The sequence below is a fragment of the Marmota monax genome, unplaced genomic scaffold, assembly GCF_021218885.2.
Source record: "Marmota monax isolate L192 unplaced genomic scaffold, Marmota_monax_Labrador192_F-V1.1 WCK01_AAM20220418_F8-fsc00001, whole genome shotgun sequence".
NCBI lineage: Eukaryota > Metazoa > Chordata > Mammalia > Rodentia > Sciuridae > Marmota > Marmota monax.
This window is the reverse complement of record NW_026693777.1, coordinates 40001759-40010193: the sequence shown is the minus strand read 5'-3', so window position 1 is coordinate 40010193 and position 8435 is coordinate 40001759.

The window sequence follows — 8435 nt, the reverse complement described above, 5'->3', positions numbered from 1 at the left end:
TTCCCTTTCTCTCTCCTTCTCCCTCCCTCAATCCCCTTCTACTCTACTGGTCTTCCTTCTATTTATGTATTTTTTAATTGGTGTATTTTAATTGTACATAAAAATAAAATTCATTGTGACCTATTCATGTATTGCACATAGCACAGTTTGGTCAATTTCATTCTTCAGTAATTATTCTTTCTTTCCCCACTTCCCTCCCCCACAATCTCTACTCTAAAGGTACTCCCTTCTATTTTTGTAGGACCCCCTCCACCTATTTTTTTATTTCTTCTGTTTTTCCCTCTCCAGCTTCCACATATGTGATAATTTTTTACTAAGTCTGGCTTATTTCACTTATTTCATTATTGTTCTTGAGTTCAATTTATTTATCAGCAAATGACACAATTCCATTCTTCTTTATGACTGAGTAGAATTCTATTGTGTTTTTACATCTTATTTTCTTCATTTTCTGTATCCATTTATCTGTTGGTGGACATCCAGGTTGATTTCATAACTTGGCTTTTGTGAATTGTGCTTCTATAAATATTGGAATTCATGTAATGCTGCAGTATGCTTATTTCAGTTCTTTTTGATAAATATTGAAGAGTGAAATACTTGGGTCATATGATGGTCCTATTCCTAGTGTTTTGAGGAATCTCCATACTGATTTACATAGTAGTTGTATTGTACTAATTTGCAGTCCCACCAACAATATATAAATATCTTTCTCTCCACATCCTCAACAACATTTATTATTATTTGTCTTATTTATTTTCTTGATGATTTCCAAACTAACAGGGGTGAGATAAAATCTCAGTGTAGTTTCAATTTGCATATCCCTGATTGCTAAGGATGTTGAACATTTTTTCCTTGTATTTGTTGACCATTTACATTTATTCTTTTGAGAAATTTCTATTTACTCTATTTTGCCACTTAATGATTGGGTTTTATGTTTTATGGTGTTCATTCTTTACAGATCTGGATATTAATTCTCTGTCAGAAGAGTAGCTGGCAAAGATTTTCTCCTATTGTAGGCTCTCCCTTGATGCTCTTCATTGTTTCCTTGTTGTGCATAAACTTTTTAATTTGATGCTAGTGATTTTGGAATTAGTGTTTTCATGCCTTCCTAAGGCTTTCAGATATAACATTAGATTATTTATCCCTATATCTGCTTGGGTCATATGGTGGTCCTATTCCTAGTGTTTGGAGGAATCTCCATACTTATTTACATAGTAGTAATATCTCAAAGACTCTGATGTGTTGTATCTCTGTTCTTGATTATTTCTAAGAATATTTTTTGCTTCTTGCCTGAATTTTTTGGATACATTCATCATTCAAATTATTATTCAATTTATTATTCAATATTATTCAATTTCTGGTTGTTAAAATAGTTTCTTACTCTTGGTTTCTAACTTCATTCCATCATGATGATAAAAGATGCAATGAATTATCTCAATATTTTTGTATTTGTGGAGACTTGCTTTGTGTCCTAAAATATGTTCTATTTTGGAGAAGACTCACTCCATGAGCAGCTGAGAAGAAAATTAATTCAGTTGTCAATGGATAAAATATTCTATAGATGTCTTTTAGATCCATTCGATGAGTAGTATTTTTTTAAGTTTGAAGAGTCCTTATTTGGTTTATGTCTGGATGATCTATAGATACATAAAAGAGGTCTGTTGAAATAACCCAGATTAACTATATTGGAATCTACCTGAATAAGATGAATATAATTTGTTTTGTTGTTGTTGTTGTTGTTTTGTTTTGTTTTTGTAAGTAGATATACACCATTAGGGGCATAAATATTTACAATCATTATATATTCTTGTTGGATAGTTGCCTTTACCAGTATGAAGTGACATTTTTTGTTTCTTCTGATTTTTTGGCTTGAAGCCCACTTTGTCAGATGTGAGAGTAGCTATTCCTGCTTGCTTTCAGTCACCAATGGCATGGAATATGTTTATCCATTTTTTCACCTTCATCCTGTAGATGACTTTGCCTATTAGGTGAGTTCTATCTAAACAACATATTGTTGCATCTTATATTTTAATAAACTTTGCCAGTTTACATCTTTTAATTGGAGAGTTTAGACTTTTAACATATTTTTGTATTTAAATGCAAATATATATTTGATTACACCAATCATCAAACACAAACAATTAATGCACAAAGTGTTGGGTGTGCTTGAGCACCCCAACTAACATTTAATGCCTACTAATTAAACATTGCAAGCAAATCACAGAATCCTAGGGCAATTAAACACAACAAACAAATCATACAATCTTAGGTCAATGTTGAGCCCCAAAGTACTTCTAATGCCACATGACTTCTCTTAGCCAAAGAGCAGAAATTGTCATTGTCCAGTGGTTCTCTCCAGCCAAAGGTTGAATGTCAAGGAATGATGGAGTTGATCTGGGTACAGACTGAAAAGAGGCCAATCTCACTGATGTCCTCAGAGCAAAATGGAGATCTTTAACATTTGCTATTATTTTTTACTGCACTTCTAATTTATTGCTAATGTTTAATTTAGTCCTGAGACTCTTTTAGTTGGCTACTCTTCTAATGAGATTCATCCACTTCCTGAGTCTGAAGTTTGTTTTTTTAATTTCATCTCCATGTAATATTTCCTCAAGTACTTTCTATAGTGTTAGCTTAATTATGAAACATTCTTTTAGTATATTCTTAGCTTGGAAGGTTTTTATTTCTTATTCAGTTCTGAAGGATACTTTGCTGGGTATAGCAATTTTGTTTGACATTTTTTTTTCAGGGATTGATATACATTATTCCAAATCCTCCTGGCTTTAGAGTCTCTGCTGAGAAATCAGAGATAATTCTGATTGGCTTACATCTAAGTGTGACCAGCAGTTTTCTCTTGAGTCTTTTAATTTGTCTTTTATTGAGTCCTTTATTTTGTCCTCATTCTGTATATTAAACATTTTCATTATAATGTGTCTTGGAGAGCATCCTTTTAAAACTTGTTTATTTGTGATTCTAAATGCTCCTATACCTGTATTCCCTTCTCATTTCCAAGATTTGGAAAATTTGGGGATAATTTTTGAAAAGGTTTCAAATGCCATTTAACTGAAAAGTTATGCATGCCCTTTGTTTGTATCTAAGTGCCTTCTTTAATACTAATAGTTCTCAAATTTGTTCTTTTAATGTTGACCTAGATTTCCTGGAATAATCTGGTTATGGTCTCTTTTCATGTTTTCTTTTTTGTTGTTTTCAAAATTATAAATCTTGTCTTTGAGGTCTCAAAATCTACCTTCTATGTGTTCCAATATTTTGGTGATGTTTCAACTGAATCTTTAATTTGATTATTGTGTCTTTCATTTTTAGAATTTTTGTTAGTTTATTTTTCAGAATTTCTATCTCTTAATTTAAATGCTCTTTCACTTTCTGTGGTTTTTTAGTTTGTTCCTTGCATTTTCTTTTACTTTATTAATAATTTTAACCATCAACTTTCTAAATTCTTTATCCAGTATTTCTTCACTGTGGTGTCTATGGGGTCATACATTGAAGTGTGGTGAGCTCTTAGGGTATTTTGCTTTTTCATATTGCAAGCATTTATGCCCATATTCTGGTATTATTATCTCTTCCATTGTTTCACAAGAAATATTTTTAGTGAGCAGTTACTTTTTTTACTAAGTGCCCCAGGCTGGGCAAATATCTAAGTGTCAATATTTCCATTCAGTGTAAACACACTGATATGTTCAGTATTTAATACTGTTTTGAGAGTCTATACTAATCTCCAGTAACTGCCATCACATCAGAACAAAGAAATAAAATAATAAATCTTTAAAAACTTGTTGAAAGTGTTCTCCATAAGTCATCTAATCCAAATAGAAAATGGGAGTAATATTCTTGAATATGTTGAGAAATTAGGTATTAAATTAAAGTTACTGTTTGTTTTAGTCAGCTTTTTCACGGCTGCGACTAAAGGACACAACCAGCACAACTGTAGGGGAAGAAAAGTTTATTTGGGGGAATCACAGTTTCAGAGGTTTAAGCCCAGGCTCTCTTCCTCGGGGCTCAATGTGAGGCAGGACATCATAGTGAAAGATTGTAGTGTAGGAAAGCAGCTCATATGATGATCAGAAGCAGAAAGAGAGAAATCTTCACTTTCCAAATACAAAGCCATACCTCCAATGCCCTACCTTCTCCAGCCACACCCAACTGGCCTTTAATTAATCCCATCAGGTTTAATTCACTGATTGGGTTAAGGCTCTGATAACCCACTCATTTCCCCTGTAAAACTTCTTTCATTATCTCACACATGAGCCTTGGGAAACACCTCACATCCAATCCATAACATTCCACTCCTGATCCCCAGAAGCTCATGAACATTTCACAATACTAAATACAGTTAGTTCATTTTCAATAGTCCCCATAAGTTCAACAGTCACAAAATTGCTCAAAGTTCAAATCCAAAGTCTTCTCTGAGGTTCAAGGCAATCTCACATTGTGAGCTCCTATAAAATTAAAAGCTATTTACAAGTATCCAATATATAATGCTACAAAGCAAACATTTCCATTCAGAAAAATAGGGGCATCAAAAAAGGGGTAGGACCAAAGCAAGACTGAAATCAAGCTGGGCAAACAAGTCCTGTGGTTCTGTATCTGGCATCTAGAGCACATGGCATGGTGGTGTTCTGTCCAAAACACTTGTGTAGTTCTACTCCTGTGGACTTGTTGGTTGCAGCCCAGTGGCCTTTCTGTTGGCTTGTCCCTGCTTGATTCTTATGGATTTCTTAGGACAATGTCCCACGTTACCGGAATTTCTTAAGTGTGGGTGTCTCCGCTGCCCCTTCAGATTTCCCCTCAAATCTCCACGTATCACCCTTTAAGAGGCTGCCTGTAGGGACTCCAACCCTTCTTTACTTTGCCTGGCCTCCAAGGTCTTCCTTTGAAATCTTAATGGAAGCCTTCATGACCTCCTAACTAACTCCAGTATCCTGCATTCCTATAGAAACAGCACCACGTGGTTGACATCAAGGCCTGCTGCCATTTCAAGCAGTAGCCAATCCTTCAGGGACCCTGACTACAGCAGCCTTTGAGTGCCTGGGTAGCTGAACATGTTGATGTGTACCCTACTGATCTCTTTAAGATAAATTTTACTTTTACTTCCTTGAGTCTGAGATGGATCTGATCATGTTATTTCCTCAGATATCATCAAATCATCCTTCTTATTGTCTCTGGGAAAAGTCTTTAGCATTTCTTCAATGGCAGTAATTTCTTTAATTACTGCAACTTTCTTAGCCCCAGTTTTATTCCCACCTTTCAAGTCCAAGTTTTTCAAATATTTCTGTTCTGCTTTCTACTCCTGACTATCACAATAAATTTGGCTAAAACTTCCAACAATACCCATGCCACTACCTGAATGCTATGCTGTCTAGAAATTTCTTCCTCCAGATTGAAAAGTCTAATGCTTTTAAAATCAGCTTCATGGAAAGTCTCAGGACATGGACAAAATGCAGATAACTTGGGGCTAGGGATGTGGCTCAAGCGATAGCACGCTCGCCTGGCATGCATGCGGCCTGGGTTCGATCCTCAGCACCACATACAAAGATGTTGTGTCCGCCGAAAACTAAAAAAAATAAATAAATATTTAAAATTCTTTCTCTCTCTCTCTCTTTAAAGAAAAAATGCAGATAACTTCTCAGAAAGAACATAGCATGAATGGCCTCTAGTCCAATTATCAACAGTGTCTTCTTTTTCGTCTAAACCCTTTTGAGCCCTGTCTTCACTGTCCATGGTCCGATTGGCATTCTGATCTTCTAAGCTTGCACCAGAATTGGCCAGTAAGCTCCACTTACAACAATCTAAAGCGTTTTCAGCTGGCATTGCTACACATCTCAAAATTCCTCCAAACAATTCCAAAAAGGTCCAAAAGCTTCTGAACCACAAGTTCAGTTTAGTCACAGCAATGATCCCATTTCTTGGTACCAATTTCTGTTTTAATCAGCTTTTGCACCGCTGTGACTAAAGGACCCAACCAGCACATTGCAGGGGAAGAAAAGTTTATTTGGGGGTCACAGTTTCAGAGGGTTCAGTCCAAAGATAGCAGGCTCCATTCCTCGGGGATCAAGGTGAAGCAGGACATCATGGTGGAAGATTGTGGTGGAGGGAAGCAGCACACATGATGCTCAGAAAGCAGAAGGAGAGATTTTTACTTTCCAAATACAAAAGCCACACCCTTAATGCTCCATCTCCTCCAGCCACAACCTACTTGCCTTTAACTAATCTCATAAGGTGATTAATTCACTGATTGGGTTAAGGCTCTCATAACCCAATCATTTCTCCTCTAAACTTTCTTGCAATGTCTCACATGTGAGCTTCTGGGGGACCCTTCACATCCAAATCATGGCATTGTTAAATTATATAGAGTTTTCAAGGGGTAAAAAGAGATAATGACAGAAAAAGAAGAGAAAAAGAAAAATGGGGAAATAGAGACAGGACCAGGTAATGTGAAAGGAAAATGAGAGATAAAGAAGAGGGAAAATAAACACAAGAAGGACAAAAAGGAAGAATGAAAAACTTCATTTAATGCTTTAATAAAACAGAAGAAATGCATCAAATAGGGTTGATGAATAAATGTCAGGTAATAAGGAAAAATGTATCAATATGGAAAAACATATCCAAATGATCAAAACTGATATTAGCAAGAAATGTTATTCCATGCCAAGCTCTCTGAGGTTGGGAGATTTCACATTGGGTTTTCTCAATTTGGATTTCATCAGATGAGAAGTTTAAAAAGTCCCACAGTTCCTTGGATTTACCTCTAAGTTTCTCTGGTGTGATGGTAGAGATCTCACCAGCACATATTGGATACAATTCTACGAGGTCCCTTTCTGTTCTTTGGTGGGTCCAGGCAGCTAATAGCTTAATGGTGCATCAGTAAAGACATCCCTATTTACCTTTGGCTTAGCACCCAGGTCTCTCCCTGATTGGAAATGTAGTCTGTGTGCCTTCCTGTAGTAATGTTTCCTGTACCCAGAGTTTTAAAATCTGGTGTGATATCCCCTATGTAGAATTTGGGATGTGGAGAATTTGGCAGGCTAAGGCAGAGGAGCAGTGGTCCAGCTGTACTGGCATTAGGTGGTCTTTGGGAAGGAAGTTCAGGGCTGCTGTCCCCACAGGTGCATGAGGGTCACTCGACATGTGTCTGGGCATACTGGATAGTGTTTGATGTCTATGGAATGCTATTCAGTAGGACCTCTCTGTAGGGTGAACTGTGCTACCAATGTGAGAGGGGCTCCACCACTTGCAGAGGATTCTGGTGGTTTTTGGATTCTCCCAAGAAGAGCCTTCTGTGAGCCAATTACTGAATGTGCTCTCCAACTACTGGTGACTATGGGACCAATGATTGTGGACCCTCTGAGAAGTGTGAAGTGCTTCTGGGTCACAAGAACCTCTGTCCAGGTTGCTTCCATTCTTTTCTTCTGCCAGCCACAAGCCCATGTTGCTGCAAATTCAGTGCTCACATTGGCCATAGGCCACTTCTGTTGAGTATAGAAGTGCTGAGCATAGGGCTGTTGCTGGTTACTGTATATAACTGAGCCCCCTGCCCACCACTGGGTCTTGATGTCAGCAGCCTGTGTCTGGACATTTGTTGACTATCTGTGACCATGAGGTCCATGTGTGCAAGCCCTCCGTGGGGACCTGGTACTGCTGGGGCACGTTGCTGCTGGTCATTGCTAATGATGGGCACTAGTGTGCCACTGGGACAAAGTGCCAGCTGGCTCACTTCCACCTGCACTGTGCAGCCAGAAGCTGTGAGGCAAGTAGTGCCACGGGGGCATGAGTGCCTCTGCCCTTTTGATGTGGTTTCTGTGGCTCAATCTCAGCTACTAGACTATGTTGGCCAGCCTGAGCCCACAGACACTCTTCAGGAGCCAGCAACTGTGTGCCTGCTTCCATTTGCCATATAACACCAGGCATGGGACTTCTGCTGGCTTATTCACTTGTGAGGCTTTTGCCTACCATCTGAAGATTTTGTCAACAGACCCACATCTGTGGGGGTAGTTCTGCAGAAAGTTGGGGTCCTGATGCAGTGGCCTGAAATTTGAGGGTCTTGCTGCTTTTTTGCAGAGCCTAGCTCCCTGAGAGTGACTTGCTCTCAGATAAGCTCCATCCCATTCCCAATATTTGCAGTGAGGAGAAGGGGTTTTCTCAGCAACCTTCAGCTAGGAGCAATCCCTCTACATGCATTACTGGAACAGTAATAAGAATTTCCTATAGTATTATTGGTTATGACTATAAGTCTGAAGAAGTTGCATAGATTTAATTTCTTCTAGGGAGGCTGGATAATGTATGATCTCTATATGATGACTGCCTGGCACAGTTTTCTGTCAACAGTTTGAGATATTTTATGTACTTCTCCTTTACTGTCTTTACTCTTCCTGTTCTAGTTTAACTCAGTCTTCCTTTTCTACTATTGTTTGGTTGATTTTTGT